The sequence below is a fragment of the Oreochromis niloticus genome, linkage group LG23, assembly GCF_001858045.2.
Source record: "Oreochromis niloticus isolate F11D_XX linkage group LG23, O_niloticus_UMD_NMBU, whole genome shotgun sequence".
Classification (NCBI taxonomy): domain Eukaryota; kingdom Metazoa; phylum Chordata; class Actinopteri; order Cichliformes; family Cichlidae; genus Oreochromis; species Oreochromis niloticus.
Genome location: NC_031986.2, coordinates 40,206,556 through 40,229,354, shown reverse-complemented (window position 1 = coordinate 40,229,354; position 22,799 = coordinate 40,206,556). Strand labels below are relative to the sequence as shown.

Sequence of the window (22,799 nt, the reverse complement as noted above, 5' to 3'; positions counted from 1 at the left end):
CTGCTATAATTAATAACTTAATGCCTTTTTTAAAAAAAAATATGTGCTGGAAGTACTATGGAGCTGGTTTAGACCACATTTAACCACTGACCTTCTGATTTGGTAGATAGCCATCTCTTCCTCCTGAGGCACAGCTACCCAGTGTTGAAAAATAAAATAACCAAGAAATTGTAAAAGTAATGTGTAATCGTAAAAATAGAATTTAACAATAAATCAAAGATTTCTTTTGCTTATGTTCGTTCACACTTAACATTAACTATAGGAACAGACAGCTGTAATGGCCTGCTGTAAAAGGAAAGACCTTATTTTTGGCTGTGTCTGATGAGATTAAATATAAAGTCTGTTTCATGATTTATTGATCATCCGTGTGATGATTTTAAGAGCTGAACTTCAAGGTGTCTTTTTTGGGAGATGTGCGACTAGAATGGGAGAAAAAAAGTGAGTCATGGAGAAACCTTTTAAAGATTTTCTTTTTCTTTTTTGCTGGTAAAAAGATATTGATTTAAGCCTTCCCAACTTAGAAAAACATTTTAAAGCAAAGATGATAGACATAATTTCTCTATGCATTTGATATTTGTGGCATGACAATGATTTATAAGTACCAGCTCTTTGGTGAGCAGACATGCAATAATGCTTTGGTAATGCCAATGATTTAATATTATGTCATTAAATCTAATCAGCAGCCTAAACCATACCCCCGCCATGCATCCTTTCCACAGATGCAACCAGCAAACAGTGTATTGATTAGCACGAGGATAGTAGGATAAACAAAATGTAATTTGCGATATTTATTTATGTATCGTACTCATTACACAAAACATAGTATGTATGCTACCAGTATGCTGTATTGGCTTCGTGGTTCTGATCAGACATGTACAGACTCAAACTTTCTATCATTCTCGTGTTTCAGTAAAGGCAACCGACATACAATACTTACTACCTTCAGGTCCAACATGAGCTCCTTACTTTCACTTGAGAAGGCAGAGTGAAGGCAGACACAGGACACAAGTATAAACGCAAACAAAGTCCCTCCAGTTGTGGGGATTCAACGCAGTGCTATAAATTCACACATGCCGCTCAAAAGCTTCAGCACCACGGACAGCTCCTTTAGTCTTTAGAGGCTGACCATTAACGCCCCTTTTTACAGCAGCCAAGAATACTGGAGGCATATGGTAAAAACGCACTCTGCCTATAGAAAAAAATATATACATGTAAAATCAACAAAAATGCAAGCTGCCCCAGTTATGTGTAAATTACACAACTCTGCTGAACAATGCCTTAATCTTCCTGCCTGCACGGGTCTCACGGGAGATCATTATTCTTTAACAAAGCAGTGGGTCTTTCAAACTGCCCATGAATGTATACAAGCGCCACTTTTGCAAACTCTTTCAAATGACCGTTTTTATTTTTATTATTTTACAAGCACCACAGTAATTATGCTAATGTTAAACTCCCACCGCGCAGACTTTATACAGTGCAGGGTAGAAAGCCAGTAAGCCTCGCTATATGTCCATGTCAGATTCGCTCTTATGTGAAAAATGTTGATTCAACGTTTGCCGCTTAGGCCTGCCAACTAAATCCTTGGCAATTTGGGCATTAATCCAATTTGATAGCCTAAGCTCGCTCCATTGCAAGTAAATCTCAGGTTGAGGTCACTGCTACGCTGCCAAACAAGGTAATTCTATCCCTAAGGTCATTAATTACAGCGCTCAGACAAAGGCCAAACGGGATTGTGGGGGCCTACAGTAGGACAGAGATGCCAAATCACGTCTTAAACTAAAGCCTCTCCCTCCCCGCCTGTCATAAATTCCTTGAACAGATAATGACTAATGGAATTGTGATTGTTGTGTCCCTGGGTTTATTACAAGCAACCACACGTCTTGTCAAGCGGTCTACATGCATTAAATTCGATGGTTTTGAAGAGATGCTCGAAGCACAAACTTCTGATCTTTATATCAACCTTAACACTAAAGGCTCCCCCCTCTCCCGCCCCCCCAACACTCTTACACACACTCACACAAAATCCTCCTCCCCTTCGTTGCGCACACCCCACCACCAGCACCCCCCAATCTTCGTTCATCCCTCTCTCCTGCTATTTGAATAGAGAGCCTGCGGAGCACTCTTTTGTTCAGTAGCGCTCAGCTGCTGGAGAGGTGAGCACCACTCTGGCTGGCGCTCATCCACTCATCGCGGCTGCTGCTTCGACAAGTCCCCGAAAGACTCAAGGACACGTCTCTGCATCCAGGCGCACTCCACGCGAAACGACACAGACCCTGTCTGACAGAAATTCCTCGGACTCGCGGGGCTTTTACGCGTCTCTTGGATGGTTCAGCTTCCCTGACTGTGGCGCTACCACCTGCACTGTATCACACAGACGCTCCTGTAAAGCTGCGGCATCGCTCTACATTCCTGTAGACGGGACCTGACTTGATCTGAAAGGTGAAGGCGAGTAGTTTGGTGTGTTTTTGTATATCTATTTATTTATGCATTTGTCTGACTGTATTATAAAATTAAGTCAATTTAACATTATTTTAATTCCACGAAACGAAAAGGATGTTTCACGAATTTTGTTCACTTAAAGTCGATCATCATTTGGAGATGTCCTTGTCGGTACTATTCAAAGACAAAGATCTGTAGCTGTGATCAAAACGGAATGTGCTTTATATCGCAAAAGTGTGTAGTCTTTGCAAGCATGCGATTCGCTGCTTGAAGCTAGTTACTGCCTCCATAAGGCTATTTCTCAATAAATCTTTTTAGGTTTTGCTGTGTTGGTGATTTAGTTTTAATAAGACTCCAAAATGCACTTTGACGAAAGTTAAGCGATTTTGCTGTTTTCTGTCTGTTTGAATTATGTCGTAATTGTCCAATTATGCAGCATCTGTTGAAAAGTAATAAATGTAGCAAAGCGTCGTTCCCTCTTGTTTTCTCCTTTGAGGCTGCTTATGTTCAAAAGGATGTTTGACAGCGCCGGTTACTGTACGATTTGGATCTGTATGACCATGAGCTCACTTCTTTGTAGTGAAAATCCCATTTTCTTCTCCTTTGGTAAGCCTTCAGGTGAGGCAGATGGGGACAGAGGGAGCTTTTGGATTGGGTGTAAGTCGATAGGCAGCGCAGGCAGGGCTGTCAGCGCTGTCAGCGAAGCAAAGGAGGGAAACCTGAGACATTATCTTGGATGGCACTTGTACTCCACCTAAAGGGTCTCTCAATTATTTCTATTGAAGAAAGGCTGGCATCTAGCAGAAGGAGCTCTAGGTCACAAACTGACTGAAAAGGAGGAGGTCCGAGCCTAGCCTGCATGCCACAGTTCAGTCCTGTGTGGCAACATGGCTTTCATTTGACTGTGTAGCAGTGAGGAGTGTTTTTTGTGGATGAAAAAGAAAGCAAAGTTTTGTTTCGTTTTTCATGTTTGTTAGAGAATGGCAATGGAGCTGGAGCGGAGTTGCTCATGACCCCATGGGAAATTAAGCAGAAATTCAGCCAAACTGTTTGTGAAATGGTTACTAGCCTCCCTCCCTCCCCCCTCCCTTTTCTCACTCTCTCTGGGTTCTTATTCTGTCTTATAATTGTGTGTCTCAGGTATTTGCATACATGTGCACACATTCACTCAGCCAGCCAACCTAGAATTTGTCTAAGCAGTCTTCAGCCAAACAGATTCTGCACCGTTTTTCTCTGATATTCCATCCCTCCAAATCTCCCGCAATTACACAAATCTTTTGAATCTGTGTTTGGGCTTAGCATTGGCAATGTGATCCTTGATACTCCAGGTCTACAAACTGGCCAGCCTCATTTTCATTCTATGACTGATTGTAGATAAAACGTTCTCCTCTCACTGGTTGGGCAGCCATGTGTAGGTCTTTGTCTATCTGATAATTGTGTGTGTGTGTGTGTGTGTGTGTGTGTGTGTGTGTGGTGGTGGTGGTCTATTGTGTGTACATTTATGGCCACCTATGCTTCCAGTTCCTGAATTTCGTTGTTGGATGATGTGGGCATCATCAGCTCCTGTTGCACTATTAGTATCTGGCTGCACATTAAACTGCTGTTTAAGTCCCTCTGCTTCTTTCTGCCTTATGCACTCATGCATATTGCAGAAGGTTTCTGTGTTTGTCTTTGTCTCTCTTTCTCTTGCCCTGCACTGTTTGGACTCTCACTCATCACTCTTGCACTGGATCGCAGGCTCTACTGTTAGCGCTATTGTTCTCAGAAGAGGTGTTCTTTTTCTGTGGCATTGCCAGTTCACTGCCCCCATTTTCACATTGTCTGTGTGATGAGGCATTACAATGGATGAACAGTATTCCTTTAGAGAGTGGTTCATCGCTTCTTAGTGGCTCCTCTCCAACTGTGGTCAAGGCCAAAAGCGGTTCGGAAATGTTGTCATCACATCTCATGAGCATGGACAGAAAAGGAAGACAGAACGAAAGAGGAAAGAGAGAGAGAAAGAAAGAAAGAGAATGAAGAAGGGATGTAACAGACTGTGGGAGTTTTACAGCATTATCTGCTCTTTGCATGAGGTTGCGTTGTCACATATTTCAATAATGTGTCTTTTCTGGCTGGCTGCGCTCAGCTTAGTGCAGACACTTGTAGCGGAAGACGTGAATGGGCCAGAATTCAATTTTGCACTTGAGTAGTGTCCAAGCAAGTAAATTGGAAACTGTGAATTTTTACAGAGATTTCGCAAATGTAAGACATTAATATTCCTACAATGAACCTTCTGCTATGCTTAAAACAAACAAAGCCACCCTGGCACAGGATGAAACAAGGGAAAGCTGCCAAGCAACTGCACAATATCAGTACAGAAGATCTCTGGGCTTGAGTTAGGCTGTTTGACTGGCAAAGGCCTCCAGCTCGAAATCCTGTAGTTGGAAGAGTGTGGTGCTATGAATCAGCTGTGATCCTGCTGTGTGTAATTTTACAGTGGGAAGGAACATTAATATGTTTTTCTTTTGTGTGTTTTCGATAACGGTTCAGAGGTGTAGGCTCACGACGTATGTTACAAATGGGTGTAGTTTTTTTTTCCCCATGGTGGGAGAAGGGCCAGGAGGGATACTGGAAGACTCCTGCAGTGAGAGACTAATTTACACACTTACAGTAGATAACCTGGATCCAATTAGGCAGTGAAAACACTCAGAGCAGCCTACGCACATATTCAATTCTGTTTGCATAAATGATCATGAGAGTGTGTGCTTGCTATTGTCTGTTCAAGTTACACATGTGTCGCAGCAGAACCCTGAGCACACACGACCATAGATCACATTTTAGGCCAGGATCCACTTGGCACCTCTGTTCCCCCAGCCCCAGGGTCATTTCATTGGTTTAATGAATGCTGTACCTTTGCTCGCTGGACAACGTCAGTCTCCTTGATAGACAGCTCTGGGTCCCTCCATTCCTCCAACCTGACACCACCAAGCAGATGGAGCGGAGCCTAAGTGGGCTGCTGCTAGCTTTGCCTTGGCTAATAATATAATAGCCTGGCATTAACCATGTTGAACTAGCCACTGTGCGTAGCGCCAAGCAAATGAGCAGCGCAGCTGGGCCATCATGGCCAGTAGCAGAGCAGACAAAGCCCAGGAGGCACAGAGGCAGAAAAAAAGGTAGTTTAGCACAATCCCTCCAGACGCAGCTTGTGAATATTCATCAGTCAACCCCACCTCCCCAAATCCAGCGCTCTCACCAAATGTATTATTCAAAAGAAGCATTTTCCCTATTAAATACTATAAATAAGTAATGACTTCTGGTAACAGTTTTTGTCTGCTGAATTAATGACAGGAGCACAGTTGAGTATCTTCCAGTGATTGGAGAAATTATTCCTGAAGGTGGATTTCTGTTGATCTACCTTTCCCCTTTGTCTTGCCAGTTCAGTGTGTTGCCTCCTTTGTTAAACTCATTTGGCACATCAGTAAATCTGAATTGGCCCATGTCTCTATCATTCACCTTCTAAAACACCCAAGAGGAGAAGCAAATACAACGTAGCTGCTTATTTTACCATTATGTCTGCGTTTCCTTGCCTGAGCTAATCCTCAGAAAATGAAAAGCTCCCGGTTGGCTCTTTATGTGGTTTCAGCACTGGACAGCGCCTGAAGAATTGCCTGTTTTGTCTACCTCATTGTTTTTCTTTCCTGCCTAACAAACACTCAACAGGGTTCCCACATCTTCACCACATAGTGTACAACTGAAAGACGTCTTACTGAAGGATATCAGCTATAAAATGCTGAAATTATTGTTGTACAGACTGTATCTGTCAGACTCTGATGAGCTGGTAAACAGCGAGTGCTTGGAAAGCCTACAGATGGCCAATGTTTTCCACTCATGTGTGCTCCATTTCCCAAAGGAGAAACCCACATTTTTGTTGTATGTGACTAAGTGTTCGATTTTAATCTGTAGCGGTACAGAGGACTCCCCTGGATCTGCTCGTTGATTTCCAGAGAGGAAGATCATAACTAAAGCTTGAGAAACACAAGACATAAGTGGGGAGAACAACAAGAAGGAAGTCTTGTTACCAAGAGTGATTTCTGTCTGTCTTCCTCTACTTTAGCCTGCCGCCTGGATTCTACACAGCGGGGCTATTTATGAAGCCGAGGCACCAGTATGATACTTATAAAGCCCTCCTCGCTAATCACAGATCTAGCTCTGGGGTTCCTGAAACCAATCACAGGGATTTATGGGAGAGAATTGGAAAGTAGTAAAATTAATTTTATTCAGAACCTTTGCACCCAGGTTAAGCTTATCCATGCACACTGCTGCCAGGTGGGGAGCACATTATTTTAGTTCTGCAGCTGTTGATATTGGTTAGCACTTTTGAGCCACACAAAATAAGACACAATGTGATTTTCCCTGGTTTGCGTTATTCAGGCAAATGTTGAAAAAACATTGTGTTCAGTAGTCCTTAGTGCATGATTTCTGGAAAAAAATTTTGGCTTCAGAAGGTTTCTTGTTGGTTTATTTTGTCATTGTAAAAAATAATAATAAATCAGTTCCGCTTTTTATTCTGTACCCCATCCAGGAAAAAATAGGTTTCTGTAATCCTCCTGTCTGTCTCCCTGGAGGCAAAGAACTGTGAATCATATTTTTCTTAAAGGTTTTTATTGTTGTGGTAATATTGGCTTTTACTCTTGTTCACAGTTCTTCTGATGAAGCAGCGCTGCTCATTTGAATGAATCCAGACGCTCTCGCAAATTAGATTAAAATAGATTAAAATATAACCGTCTTGGACTATGACAATCACATAAAAGTCACTCTAAAAATATAGTCTAAACTTTAATATGTAAATCTACGCTGACAGAAAGACCAAACCAAGCCTTCTTATGTTGCATTTTATAGGGTGTGATCAAAAATTAAGAGAACAGGTCCATAAAAGTCAAAAGCCTTACCTGATTTAAAGTTGTCCGATTTCAGATTCAAGGTCATCTTTTTCAGGCATGTCCAGGGAGCCTTGAGTGTGGCTGCTATCATTAGCGTCTTACTGGAAGTCCTGTTCTGAGCACTTGCACTGTGCACTCTGAAATTTCTCTACAGACCTCCACAGAGATTAAACGTCATCTTCTGCTTCAAACTAACCCACATTTTGTGTGGAGGATCGTGCTGGTAATGAGACCTGGGTTTCCATCCATGAACAAGCAGTTTTAAGTGAAAGACTCTATGCTTTCCAAGCCAGAGGGCATGTGTGTCATGTGAGACATGACATCCTCTCTGTTTTTCAACTATTGTCATAGTGTTTATCATGAATTATCATGATAACACTGTTAACATGGAGTTCTGATCTAATGTTTTGAGGTGTCTGAGGGAGAATGTTCAACCTAAAAATAAAAACATGTCTCTTTCTAGAGAATGGTCCTGGTCCTGCCCTGGTCCCAGATAGTTATTAACCTAATGTGTTTTGCACTTGTGGGGAAAACCAGAGATTAAACCATTTGAGAAAAGCATAAGAAGTGCTCCGAACAGAGAGCACTTTTGCCTCACAGCAAAAAGATCCTTGGTTCCAATGTGTTAATCACTGAATTGCTTCAAAAGAAATTCTTGAAGATATGTGAAGGGCTACATTCAAGGTCACATTTAAATCATCTCCTTAAAAAAGTATTTTCATTAATCACACTTCATATGTTATGTCATATAAGTAAGATGAGACAGAAAAACCCTGCTGACACAAATATGTTCATAAGATTTGTATGTATATACACAGATGATCTCATCTATGTTTCAGACCAATAACGTTCTTCTCAAAAGCTCTGGACACCAAAGTTAACCTCAGGTTGGTGCGATCAGAGGCTTATGAAAGTCAGTAGGATTGTTCTTAAAGGGAACATAAATTTCCATACAATATGTTATAATTCATGTAATACATGATGAGATATCTAAGTCTCAACCAAACTGGTGTATGCTAAAATCAGCATTCACCTGCTGAGTGGCTAAACCCTGCAAAGACTTGTGTGCACCAGTTAGCTCGTAAAGTACTCTTTAAAAAAATAATAAATAAAATAAAACTATCAAGGAACATTCAGAGAGATATGAGACAGATGGAGATATAGATACAGATAAATGGGGAAACAGTCAGCGTGAGCAGCAGCAGCTGGCCAGCTTCCAGCCCTCAGCAGGTGGATTTAGTCAATTGTGTCCAAAGTCAGCCTTCAGGTGACTCTTGGATTTGTCATCCATGACAGTTTACCCACAGACATGAGCAAATCTGCTCCTGGAGAGGTTTGGACCCGTCTCTATTGCAGTTGTATCCAAGCACTTCTGTGTGTGTGTGTGTATGTGTATGTGTTTGTCTGTGTGTGTGTGTGTGTATGTGTGTGCATAGGTCAGTGGGATCCATGGATATGCTGAGCTAAACAGAATGAGCCAGAGGATTAGAAAGGAGGTGAAAAGGTCAAACCAAGAGCTACCTTCATGTGGTCAGGGTTCATCTTCTTGGCATTCACCACAACACATCTATTCTGCTAATGTGTTTGTTATCTGTTTTTACAAGTTATCTCATAATCATATATGATAGTAAAATTATTACATCTAAGGTGAGAGGAGGATGTTAGTGAAGCTAATGTCCATTACAGACAGCACCTCTCACTCCCTTGCGGGAGACTGTGGAGGCGCAGAGCAGCTCCATCAGCAGTAGGCCGTTACAGCCAGCGTGTAGGACAGCACGCCATCGCAGGTCCTTCATCACAACAGCAGTCACACTGTACAGTGCACACAAGTGTACAGAAACCTGCTATAATATACCTGTATATATTTTCATTTTCACTCCACTTTAAGTAAATATGAAAAATTCTCTGTGAGTAGATTTACTGCATAAAGCAACAATTTGTAAATAATACTAATGACTCTTTTTTATTTGTACACTGTTTTTCTAATCTTTTTGTTTTTCTAGTGTTTATTTTTCTAATATATCTCTAATTCACTTCCTCTTGCTGACCCCTGTGCTGCTGTAATATGTAAATTTCCCCAGGGTGGGATTAATAAAGTCTTTGTCTATGTCTAAGTCATGGTCTGATTCCAGGGTAATATTTCACATCTCCTCTGTGTCTTTCGTTGGTGCTGAACGAAATGCTGGAGACACCAACCTAATATTGAATTTGCAATGCAGATAACGGGTCAGATGTCCTGCCAGTAGAGTTCGTAGTTATTTGGCTGTTCTTAATAAGATTGCCAATGCTCCACCACAGTGGCTTTTACACTGAGCTATGACGCATGCTGCCTTCAAAGCCCTGAGGTATTAGAGTCGATAGTAGAGCTGATGGTGGGGGTAGCGGCAACTGTGCATGTGCATGTGTGTGCGTAAGGAAGTAAGGGGGTTAAACCTTTGGTCAAGGACTGTGGCTAATAGGAGTGGGCAATACAGTGTCAAAATTATATCATGATATTTCAAATAAATATGTAGAAAGAATTACTAAATAAAGTTTTATCAGCAATTGCAGCCTGCAGGCAACAGGATTTAGTAGTGCAAGCAAAATGAATGGCGTTTTCCATCCTATAGTGCAATAGTAGTGACACAGCATAAGTCATATGTAAGCAAAATGCAGTTTAAGTAGTGCTTTCCCTGGAAATTTTATGTTTGTACTATATTGTGACAGCATAACATTGAATTTGAAAAATATTTTCTACCTGGGATGTACCAGTTACTTAAATCCCTCCTTTTCCCACCATGTTACCCATTCAGTAATTTTCCATCCACCATTTGCTCTTCTTCTGATTTGAAACTAACTAGTGAGTGCTCCAGCCATGCTCGGTTGAGTCACTTACTTTTTGGTTGCACATCACCTGCTGCTCATATCTCCTACTTCACAGCTTGGTTGTAATTGATGATGGGTTTTTTTTTTCTTTTGCCTGTGTGGTGAAACAGATTAGTTTCCACTGTTAACAGTTTCCTTGCATATTTTGCAAAGTATCAAACTTTGTTGGAGGTCTGACCTCTTTTAGCCTGGCCACTTCCTGTTATTGAAGTAGCTCCCTTTTTTTAGGAACTTGGATTTTAGGTAATTGGATGCTGAAAAGCTGGATTCGCTCTTAGGCATGTTTGGGCTTGTCTTGTTGTTGTGGATACTAGGGAACATAACGCATGGCATTACTATATCACTGAAAGCATAATACTGTTTATACAGTAAGTGTACGGTCTGAGGAGGTGGCATTTGGAATCCTGGTTCAGAGGAACTGATTTAATAATTTTTGGGGGAAGAGAAGGACTCATTTTCCCAGTGTTCATGGGACTGCTAGAAAGATCACAGCTTGTTTAAAGAACAATTTCCAATTCAAATAGCTTTTCCTGTTTATTTTTCCAAAGCACTGATCAAACAAAGAAAGAAAATTTCTGTTGTCTGCTGTCCAAATCATGACGAAACCAAGTTACTCACCAGGTCATTCAATTTGTCACACTACATGTGGAGGTCCATTTTTGTGGTTGCACATTTTAATGTACAAGGCTGTTAAACAATTACCGTGTTGCGGCTTTGCACAGACTCTCTGCAGGCCAATTCCCCTCAGCGCTTAGAGTAGCTTTTCAGTTCTGCTCTGGCAAATTCAAAATGAGCTGCTGGGGTGCATACCAGTACTATTTTGTAATTAACTGTCACACTGCTAAATTAATAGTGAAGAAAATAAAGCATGGAAAATGCAGAAAACGAAGAGCCCTTGCTGCAGTCACTCAATCTTTAGTCAGACAGGAATTACATTAATCTGCCGTGTTGCTTTATGTCAAAGAGTAAATCTTCAACCCCAACATCTAGCTTCTCTGTCATTGAGGCTTCCTGCATCCCTGCCTCTTGCATCCAACAAAAGGCCACATTCAGTTTGTGCCCCTTATGTTCTCTCCCCAACCACTCTTTCTGGGATTTTCCCCCTCAGCTGTAATTAAAGGGGCTGTCTCTCTGACTTTCTAACTGTCCTAATAATTACACATTGGTGCAGAAGTGCTGGAGCCCTCCGGTTTGCTCCTGGACCTCTTTGATAAATTTGGCAACTGCTCCCAGAGCTGTTGCTGGGGCACCTCTAGTGACTGTGAATGCCCGTGACTTGGTGGGTCTGTGTGTGATAGAAAGGTTGGTGTGAGATCACTGCCACTGTATCCCCAAGCGTTCAGTTCTCTGCAGAGATTGATTGGGGGTTGCTGTCAGTGATGGACCCTTCTGTGTGCACTCTTGTTTGCACTGCAAAGGGGTTGCTGCAGCTGCACTGAGGACTGTGTGTGATTATGTGCACACATTCATTACCAGATCATCCGTGTTTTACTCTGACTCTTCTTATCTGTTTTGACTTGCTCCAGCCGTTACATTAGAGTCCCATTGGCTTTGTGGAGGGCAGCCAGGAAAACGCCGCATAATAATTGTAGTAAAATGTCTCTTCTCACTGGTGTCCTCTTTTTGCTTTAATGTGTGTTGGGACATATGGTTTCATAATGCTCGACTATCCAAATGCCTGCTGCTCTCCCCCCCCCCGTGGACAGAAGCACACATGCAAACCCTCTAGACAAAGAAAAACACAGAGATTCTCTTTGCTCACTTCAGGTGTTTGAGGCCAAGCTCTAATTGGACCTTGTCTTAGTCTGACCTTCATTGTTTTCACAGAGAAAAGATCGCAGAGAGACATTCCTCTCCTCTCCATGTCAAACTATCAGGCTCAACAGTAAGGAGGCATGTTAAAGCAACCTTTAGCTGCCACCCAAAGCTTCTCCAAAAGGGTCAGCGCTGTCTGAAGCTTTGGAGTTTATTTCTTAGCACTCTCCTCGGTAGGTAGTCAGAGCGTGTGTGTGTGTGTGTGCCTTTCCATTGTTATATGCGCATTTTGTGTGTGTCTTGGCTGTGGCTGCAGCAAGACAAGCACCCAAGAATTGCAAGTTTCAAATAGTGAGTCGGCTTTAGAGTTCGTGATGTGATTTACCACTGAGCCATTAGCAGTCAAGCTGGGTATGCTTCAGGTGTTCTCAGAGGGAATGGGAAAAGAAATACTCCCCACTGCAGTGCACACTGATTTTAAAAGCTCCCTTGTGATTTATTAGGAAAACATTTCTTTAGACCACCCGCAATCACTTCACTGCCTTAGAACGTATAGATGCAGAGTGTGCACACAATCGCATGCTCGCATGCTGAAGTAGCAGGAGAGCAATTTGGGGCAGATTGTAAGTGGCCATTGGAGATTCACAGTAAATCACTACATTTTCTCTTCTCTGAGCTCTAAATGTCCTGTCATCGTAGTGCTTTGGTAGGTGCTTTACAGAGCTGCTTGTGCCAATATCTACATGTCTTTGCTGTCTACTCCCACTTGGGGTACTGCAATATATCATTTAACCTTTAATGTGGGCTACTCTTGTTTTCGTTTGTGCTCCCCCTGTCGATCCTTTAGCTTTTGCTGTGCTGTGGAGAAGACAGATGTCTTAATGTTCATTAATTTCTTTGCAGTGGTGTGAAACTGAAAAGTCAAAATTGTCCACTGTTTCTGCTTTTCATTCATGCCACAATAATCTTTCTGTTGTTGTTTCTTTTATCTTGTCTTTATTGTTACTCCTGCTATGATTGTTCCCTTTCCAAGTTTTAGACCAACTGCCATTTCAGCCAGTGGGTAGCATCATCACTGCTGGGTAATACTGCAAGCATGTGTCTGTTAAGATGCTATCAGAAACAATTCTTACAATAATTTTTTTCTCAATTTCAGCATTCAGCATTGTTTTTTTAATTGCTGTTTTTTTTTTTGTACTGTAAGTGACATTAGCAGTGTACATACCAAGTCTGCAATTCTTCCAGAGCTATTGGGGGCAGCATATGCTTACAGGTGTTCTTGTCTGTCTTTACATCCTGAAGAAGAAGGGAATTTGAAAATCAGGGATAAGCTGGATTGGCTTGTGTTACTGCAAAATTTGGCTTGAATACCAAGTAAATACAGGGCCAGTATCATAGATACCAAAAAAAAAAAATACTTTAAATTTATAAAGACGGTTTATGTAAGAGAGAGCAGTGTGTCTGCTGCCAAAATAACAATAACTTTACCTGAGGTTTAACACAAAAGGGTTATTATATTTGGATATCGTCATACTTCATGTTTATGTATGGTTTTCAGTTCCAATAAAATAATTCATTTAACAAATGTCAGTGCGCTAAGTATATTATTTGAATGTCTGAATGTATTTTATAAGTAATCAGTGTGCTGAAGTACCAATTATGATGACTAATAACACTTTGATTAATGCAGATCTGACATGAGTCATGACTGAATCATCACTTTCACCACTACATAAGCCACCTGGTTATTCTTTGCTTCTCTTGAAGGACTTTGGTAGTGGGCTCCATCTCTCTCTGAGTCGGGTCGATCTGGGTTTATCTGAAAGATTTCCTCAGATTTTCTTCGCTCCAGCAAAAAAAAAAAAAAAAGTTTTATTTTTTCATAGTTTTTCGTGTATTTCTATAAATTGGTTTTGCTGCCTTAGTAGAGAATTTCTTTCTGCATCATTTGGGAAATTTTCTTGTACAGCTGCAACATATCTCCACGTGCTGCTCCTCTTTTTCACTCACTGAAGCTTGCATCTGTCTGCTTAGTGCAACTGAGTCATGTGGCCGCTCACCAGCAAAACACAGCCGAGGACTGGAGGACGGGGAAGGGGAAAGGGTGCTTGCATGAGGGAAGTTTGCACAGATATGTGTACTGTTTAATGAAATGGGAACAACATACTGAACATAGCTGAGAGAAACAAACGAAAGCATTGATCCTATCATGCTAGTATCAATCCGACACCAGTTCAACGTTGGTGTTGACACTACCAGAAAAACTACACATGGACTCTCAGAATAGCTCTGCCTGGATGTTATTCTTATCCCAAAATACAAGTTACCATTTCGTTTGAGGCAGAGGGCATTCCCATTGTGAAATCATGTATGATTCCTAAGTTAAAAAGTTTTTAATGGATAATGTTTTATCAACACCAAAGTAATGAAATGATACATTATAGCAACTTTAGAAGCCTTTCCAGGAACCATGTAATGTTAACATTTTATGGCTTTCCATCACTGTGTCATTGATTTCAAACGGTTAAACATTTAAAGCTTCTTACTAAAGGAGTTTATCTTTAAGAACATGGGATTATTGTGATTCTTTATATTTTATTCTGATAAAAAAAATGGTTATTGAGTAATGTGTAATTCTACTTGTACGAGTATCAGCTTCCAAATTTCTGGTATCATTCCTAGTCTTTGTAGTCTCTACATTGCTAACACTTTATTACAGGCATTATTAATAAATGGTAAATTGATAGTAAGGCTTTTTTAAAACACATAATGAAATTATAACTAATGATGTTTACTGATTTGCTTATGACATAAACATAGATTGACTTATGCTTAGTATTTATAATTAATTATCATTTGATTGTTTACAAGTGAAAGAAGTCTTACATAAACATATATTTTATTAACTATCAATGCACAATTTATGGACAATAGTTGTTATAAACTGCTACTGATTTCCCATAATCCTTTTCACATAGATGGAGAGCTAATGGATATCGTAAAGAATGTGTCTGACTGATTATGCATAATGTGTGTTGTGTTTAGTACCAGTACTACAAACATATTACATCTCCACGCAAGGAAATCATTGATTCTTTCTTCCTCCTTTTTTTTGCATCTCGCTGAATCAAGGTCACATTTGAACTTTAGCACGTTTAAGAGGCCAATCCTGTAATCACGCTTCCTGATTGGGGTGTTTATTCTCAATCAAGATCTCAGGAAGGCCAACATCTTCAACAGCCCATCATCAAACCTCACAGCAATCACAGCATTTGTCATTTCTTGTCTATTACTACAAACACCCTTAATTGGCTGCTGTATCTCCCTGGACCACGCTGCCGCTACCGCTGCTGCTGAAGAAGCCACTCAGGATTAATAGCACTTTTTCATAATGCAGACTGAAATTAGCTCTGTAAATGAATTCTCAAGATTATGGCTTGGCTGCAGATCTTTTTTTATTTTAAATTATGCTTTTTTAAAAGGTCTTGCTCCAGTTCATTCTGGGTTTTATGTTCCCCCTGACCTGGCCGACCTTAAGCTTTGGCTGAGCCCTGTTTTAAACCGCCTGCATGTGTGCTGTCCAACACCAGTGTATGTCCGAGCAGCTTTGCCTTTTCCTAAAGCCTGGAGCTCGGGCTGCTCATCTTGTCACTACTACTGGATCCAACTGCCAGCTCCTCAGGCCCCCAGTGACATCTGCTCTTTGCATTGGCTGCCAGATAAATGAGGTGTTTGCTTTTCTTTGGCAGATCAGTACCTTTTGGAAGGTCAGTGAGGGTGATTTCACCAGGGAAAGTGAACACTGTTGATATTAAAGGACCAGTAGTTCTGAATGTGTTAGCCCATTAAGCACAAATCATATACGCTATAGGTTACTGCCAGCCATTTCCCAAAGGCGACTAAGTATTTAGATAAATTTCTTTGCTTTACCTATCCCACAGTAAGTGAATATTTCTTGACGTTAGTAATCCATCAGGGTGAGCATTAAGTTCATGAAACCTCTTTGTGTCCAACCTCTTTTGGGCCATTTGTTGAAGGTTGCAGGCTGTAGATTTTGTAGCTACTGAAAACTACCAGAAATACAGTATAATTCTCAATCCTCTCAAATTTATCAGAATGATTAATCCACTACCCCTCTCACAAGCTTGTAGTCCCTCCCACACACGGTTTAACAGTAAAGTGAAGTTTTCGAGATCGAAAGAGCTTCTCTTGCAGACTTCAGTTAAAAGAGAGGAAATGAAACGCTTCTTTGATATCTGACCATTACTTTAAGTAACATGAAGTATTCACATTTCTCACCAGGCGTCAAGCACAGGCATCAGCAGCAGTTTGTTCATTCTGTCCCATTTAGGAAATGCCTTTACTGCTAAAAAAAAAATTATACCCACAAACAGGAGCAGTCTAGTATTACCATTTTTGTGAATGTGTCAACGTTACAGTCAAAATGCCACTGATGAACAGCCTTGCAGAGCTGCTAGTATTTTAGAAAAGTATGTGCTTTTTGTTGTTTTTATATGACTGGGAAATGCATGATGGCAAGCTCTGACAGTCATACAAGCAAAGCCATGGCAAAGTACAGGGTGTATTTGTGGGAACAAAGTTAAGAAAGAAGTTTAATGTGAAAGCACATGAACCATGCTTAGTTTTAAGAGTCTTAAAAGAAAAATCAGGAAAGCTTTCGAGATAGTTACCTGGATGTCTGATGAATGTCTTACAGACCAAATCATTTATTATATTATGTATTATATTATTACATTTATTACAGATTGTTATAAATAATGTGAATCTGTCATTCACGTAAAAAAAAACAAACCTGTGAACTAGTTCAAGCAGAGAACTTGAGCAACCCCAGACAAAGGTAGCATGTCTAAGTGTCCTTATGTATACAAAACATATCAAATTTAAAGCTGCAAATTTCCCATCTCTCCCTTTGACATGCCAGTGCTGCTACCATCCTTTGTTGGCTGCTGTTTCAGCTCCTCTACCACCAGAACATCCACTCAGGCTCCACGTGAATAATTACTCATCATTCCCCAATTTTATATGTAACATATTTGCAGCGATACGCTTGGCACCTAGATGCCAAACTCTAATTATGTTCCTCTGCTGTAATCATTTCAACTGTAAGATGTCTGTCTAAACTATGCTTTTTGCTTTCTTTTGCTTGTGTACTGCAGTCAGCTGGCATGCAGCATTGGTCTCTGGCTTCAGAAGTCAGATTCAAAGCTCCCAGAAAATTGAAAAGGAAAAGAAATGTGATATACAAAACCACAAACATGTTTAGAGGATATCTTTTCTGTTAATGGGTCAGACTGGTTGAAGCCCAGTGTATCCAGCTCACGAATCTGTCTCAAGGAATACACTAAATCTCTTTAGTATGCCAGTGCCTTCTGCCCGTACATCTTTCTCAGTAGGCAAATGTTTTATATTCTTTTACTTCTCTCTACCGCACCGATCCTCCACTCATCCATTTATAGACAGCTCTGTATTTGCCCTCCCTCTTCTGATTCTTTCAAGTAAATCCTCCCATGATCATTTACTTAACATAGCTCCTACTCAGACCCCCCATCACTTCACCCAGCCTCTGCATGGAAATGTGCTTTGAATTAGTGCCAAGTGTTTGTTTTCCCTCTTTCAGTAAACATTGTTTGATGAGATAAATTAGCTTTGCCATGCCTTCTTCTTTAGAGCAAAGGTACGCCACAGGAACAAGAGTGCGTCACACACACACCATGAAGCTTTAAATTCCCTCATACAGATCACCGTCACCTTTGATTAGCTTTGAATTTTCTCTTGTGTCTCATTTAGGACTGCTCTTTCTTCAGTGCTTTTTGTGACCACTGTGTAACATGTAAATCTTCCTTCCTTGATCTCAAACCTCGGTTTGCAGCCAGCTTCCACTATGACTCATTTTGCTGGAGTGCCTACTTTTATGTTCACTGTCATTAATTATACAGTACCTACGTAAGTACCGTGCATAATTATCTCACAGCCTCAACATGGAAATGTCTTGTTGCTGTTCCTGTTCCACATGGGAGTTATTTGTCAAAATGCAAAACAAAATGTTATAAAGAAAGACACTTGTGTTATTTACCTCTTATACACTGTAAATGAATGAAATTACACAAGAAAATGATGTAGTAAAAATAGTTCCTTAACTTCAAAAGGCACTTTTCCCAAAATCCAAATATTTTTCATTCTTGTAGACCTTATTTCTCTATAAATATTATTGTCGCAACATATATTGCATCTTTCCGATAGTTTTCACAATCTTTTACCACTGTCTATACTTCAGACCAGTAGTATTTTCATTGCCCGACAGCATGGCACATCCCACCTCTTTGACTTTTTCTGTTGTCAGGTTATAGAGATTCATCTTGTAGCTGTCAGAATGAATGAGGCAAAACATATGTTTGAGGTAGAAAATGTCCAGTCCGTATTTGGACAATCTTTTTCATATAAATATTATATTTAAAAGATGAAAAAAATATTGCTCTGCAAGTTTTACTTAGGGATTAAGAGAAACATCAAAAGAAATAACTGCCAAAAGACTCCTGAGTCCAGGGCATCACTACAAATTCACTTAACATGCTTAGAATAGTTAAAGGACTAGTGTGGTGTTTTGGAAAATACACCTGAGGTGGTTGCTTGCAGGTTAGACGAGAATACTGATTAGGATACAGTCAATTAGACTGGAAGAAGGTTGCACCTCATATTTTGATTCCAGGTACAGGTAAACACATTCTGGCAACCCATTGGTTAGTCTGCTGACTAAAACCCTGATGACACATGTGGGATGGTTGGAGAGTACAGGCTCAGTTATGTAGGTAATCCTCTGATGTATTTACCACCACTTCATATCTTAACTAATGCTCACTGGTAGCTTCTTCAATGACGTGTCTCAAGTTATTTAACTGAATGTTATTTCACCTCTAAATTTCATTTAGGACTTCAAGTTCTGTCCAAACAAATGAAGCATGAGGACTTTGAAATGCTAAATATTCATTTTTTAGCTCTTACAACCACAGCAGCTTAAACTTGGGTGGCCAAGAGAACTTGGACTGAAAAGGGACTGCATGTGGAAACTGGAAAGCTTCAGGTGTCTCCACATATTTAGTGTAGCCATATGTTTAATCATTAAACAGCTAATGTTTAATGTTTATAATGATTAAACTAAATATGATTCAACCTAAGGATACTGATGATTGACATGAGTAGGTGGTAAATACATTAGAGGGTTACCCAGGCAGCTGTAGCCTGGTATACCCACTAGCTATAAGCGGTCAGCAACAAAATAATGGGCATAGAGCAAATCCCACATATATTTAATTTTTTTAACTCTTCGGATTGAGCCGGAATATGTTTTTAGTTCTGTCTCCTGACAAATACAGGTTAGTAGGAAACACCCTCAAAGAGCAGCATGAAATTACATGTATCCAACAACAATGGCTCACATGATGCAATTCGTGCATAATTTACATTTCTACTGTGCTTATTTCATGGTTACAACATCCACCTGCCTCCCAGAGTTACTCTTTTTGAGAGAAATTCATCCACCTATGAAACAGGATTTCTGTTCTGACACTACTCTGATGGGATTAGTGCTGTTCAAATGTGCAAAATACTCAATTTATCAAGAAGCCAACAACTGGGAATCATGTGAAATTAGAAATGAAATGCTGTCTCTCATATAAACCTGTACCAAATAAAGACTTGGATCTCTTTCTGCAAATAGGGTACATAAAGACCTAGCCACTATTTGAGCATTTACAGTATTTATGGGGCGCATGTAGTATAAGATACATAAACCTTGTGAGTGAAATTCTAAAGATGTCATAGTCTTCCTTTTCATTTGTTGCACAAGCCTATTGGCATCACACTTTCTTCTCTTCCTTCCACCTGTGCCTCTCAACATTGCAACACTTTGGCTTTCTCTCTGTCAGCTGTTATGATATGTTGTGACACTTTCTCCTCAAGTAATTGTGTGTGAAGGAGATGGTGCTGAACTTGAACTGCTATCACGGCCATATTACTCCCACAGAAGGCAGAAGAATGCAGTAGCTTTGTTTCTTTGTAACTTTACCTCCCCTTTGAGTTCATCCTTTCACCACTTTTCATACACCTGCCATCATTCACCAGACGGTGGGTCAAAACGATCAGCGGAGAAGTAAAAAAAAAAAGAAAAAAGGGAACAAAAAAGGAGGAAAATGGGAAAATGTAGAAATGGTTATTTGCTACGAGATTTTGAGGAAGTGCTGAGTTCACCCCACAATCAAATACAAATGTTTTCCCTCTGAGTGGTAGTGCCAGATTTACATTTAGATTGTTTTAGCGTGCGTTGTACAGCATTGGAGATATCGTCTTTTTAAATGTTGGTGCTCCCTCTGATATGTAGTAGAGCTAACTGGCAGCAATGTCACTACACCAAAAGTCATGTTTTTTGTTCCTCAAAAAAAGAAAAAAAAAATCCACAAATGTTGTTATGTTAGCTTGATGAACTATTTTCTCTATTTTCAAACGACACCCATGAATCGCATTAATGCAGTAGAAAGTGTGAAAAGAAGCTCATGCTAACACAAGCGTGACAATGCTAAACTTCTGCACAAAGACAGAAGACAATGTTGCTGAGCTTTTAATTTTGGGGTCATTTGAGCAATACAAAGCAAAGGGACTTAGTTTTATTATAATCAAGGCAAGGCAGACACCTCTCTAGCTGAGAATCCAAAAACTGGGCAATACAAATCAATACAGGCCAATGGAAAATACATACATTTCATTTTCAGTTATTGAAAAAAAATCGTGTTAGAGAATAATTATAGAATAATTGAAGATGTGGAGCAGCTATTAAAATCAAATGTGTCCCTAAGCTGCCAGTGCTGTATCCTGAGGAAGACAGGTAATGGGCAGGGGTGGGGAGGTTGAGAGGCATCCACTGCTTGAACAGTTGGCTGCACTGACAGGACAGCATCCATCAGGGCTTCATGGATGACGGCAAGTTACCAGGTACGAGTCCAGAGAGAGTGAAAGAGCTGGCCGCATTGATAAACACACATTCACAAATCTTATCCCAATATTTACCCATCATTGCTTGTGAAATATGAAATGTGGGTTGTTTATCCTGAAGGTAATAACCAACCATGTCCGTAATTTGCCTCAGTTGGTGCAGAGGGAACTATTATTTGATGCATGACTCCACCTCGGAATTGCAGATCATGCCTATGAAGTCCCACTACAGTGGTAATGCAGGAGGACAGCTGAGAGCCTGTGGCTGTGTGTGGTCGTGATGAGATGTGTAATTATCCAAAGCAGCCTGACAAAGTGCTGCAGGTGCATGAGAGATGAAAGGAAATGAGCCAGGAGAGAGGTCAGGCAAAGAGGAGAGGAGAGTAGAAGTTATTGTAGCCTGCAAAATTCAAGGTTGATCCAGTTTGGTGAAGTCATGCAATGATATATTGTTGTTTAGTCTGTATGTCAGTGAATTCAATACTCTCTTGCTACGTGCTCGAATCAAAGCATTTCTCATTCAGTCTGGAAATACAGTGCTTTGATAACCACTGTTGAGGATGAATATCAAGGCTACAGTATGAATCAGGTACTTTGTTTTCACTGCCAAGAGTCCAGGTGGAAGAGGTGGAGGTTAACATCACCGATCAGGGTAATTAATTGCTCCAATTTAGTCATTAAGTGTTGAGCTGGAACCGATAGCTGACACCTGCAGGGTCTCTGAGAGAGTCACAAAGAGAAATGATAGGGGGAACTGAAACAGTGGGATGGAGGGACAGGAGAAAGCTGGTGACTGGATCGTTTTAAAAATAAAGGGAAGTATATGAGCTAAAAATGAATGCAAATGTAAATTGAGTGATATTACTACAAGAAAACTGTATTGATTTGTTTTGCAGCTTATTTTGGTGGCAGTTTAAAGTTCAGTGGCAGTTCATAGGTGGTTACTGTATGTGTGTATGTCTCTGTGTGTATGTCTGTGTGTGTGTATGTGTGTTTGGGTCTGTGGCCACTGAGGTAAATTCTGACAGGCCCCTGGAGTGACACCTTCACTGGTTCTGCTTCTGCCAAGACACTCATCAGTGATCCCACGGAGAGGGAGGAACAGAGCAGAAAATTGGAAAGCAAGAGAGAGAGAAAAAAAGTTAGAGGAGAGACAGAAATGTGTACAAAAGAAAATCTAGGCAAAGAGAACAAATGGCAAAAAGTTGAAAAAAAAAAAGATGGCTGTTAATCTGTAGAAAGATTTTTAGAATAACAAAAAATACATATAATTTTAGGCTTCTGAAAAAGCGCAATTATAAAATGAGACTTTCCTGATTGGAATCTTGATTTAAATTCAGCTCCTCGAGTAAAAAAAATACTTAATCTCTGTAAAATCTGCTTCCCAGATAGTTATAAAAATTCCCAGTATAGAAACTGGCCATGTTACATAAAGCCACAATAGAGGCCACATAACATTTCCTGTAATTTTAACTTGGTCATTTTGGTTACACTGTACAAAAGGTGGCAAAGACTGAAATTCTCACATAAAATCCACTGAACTCTAATTAAGTGTTTTGTTGTAAGCACATCTAAACGGAGATGTTTCAACCAAAATAACCACACTTTGTTTCTTAAGCTCATGGAGACCAAAATGGTATGGATGTTCTCATTAAATTGTAAGAAACAAAAGCAATAATTTCCCACAAATTGAGACTATTTTTTTTTTGACTTGTTACGTAAAGCATTTGGGTAAAGAAATACAGATAGAGAAAGAGCACTGGGAATTAAGCACCCAGTGAGTGGGGTGTCATCCAGAAAAAGGCTTTCCATCCCTTT

The 22,799-nt window shown here is 40.3% G+C and overlaps 1 protein-coding gene across 3 annotated transcripts in view; it reads left to right on the top strand.

Moving 5' to 3' along the window:
- The first annotated feature begins 2,087 nt into the window (after positions 1-2,087).
- ncanb (neurocan b) overlaps positions 2,088-22,799 on the top strand; it is a 172,641-nt gene continuing 151,929 nt past the window's right edge. The window contains exon 1 of one of the 3 annotated variants that reach the window (XM_019352045.2): positions 2,088-2,439. The gene's annotated coding sequence lies outside the window, so the exon portion shown is untranslated. Of the gene's footprint in view, positions 2,458-22,799 lie in introns of all 3 variants that reach the window. The other 2 variants (XM_025903081.1, XM_025903082.1) reach the window with 2 other exon arrangements.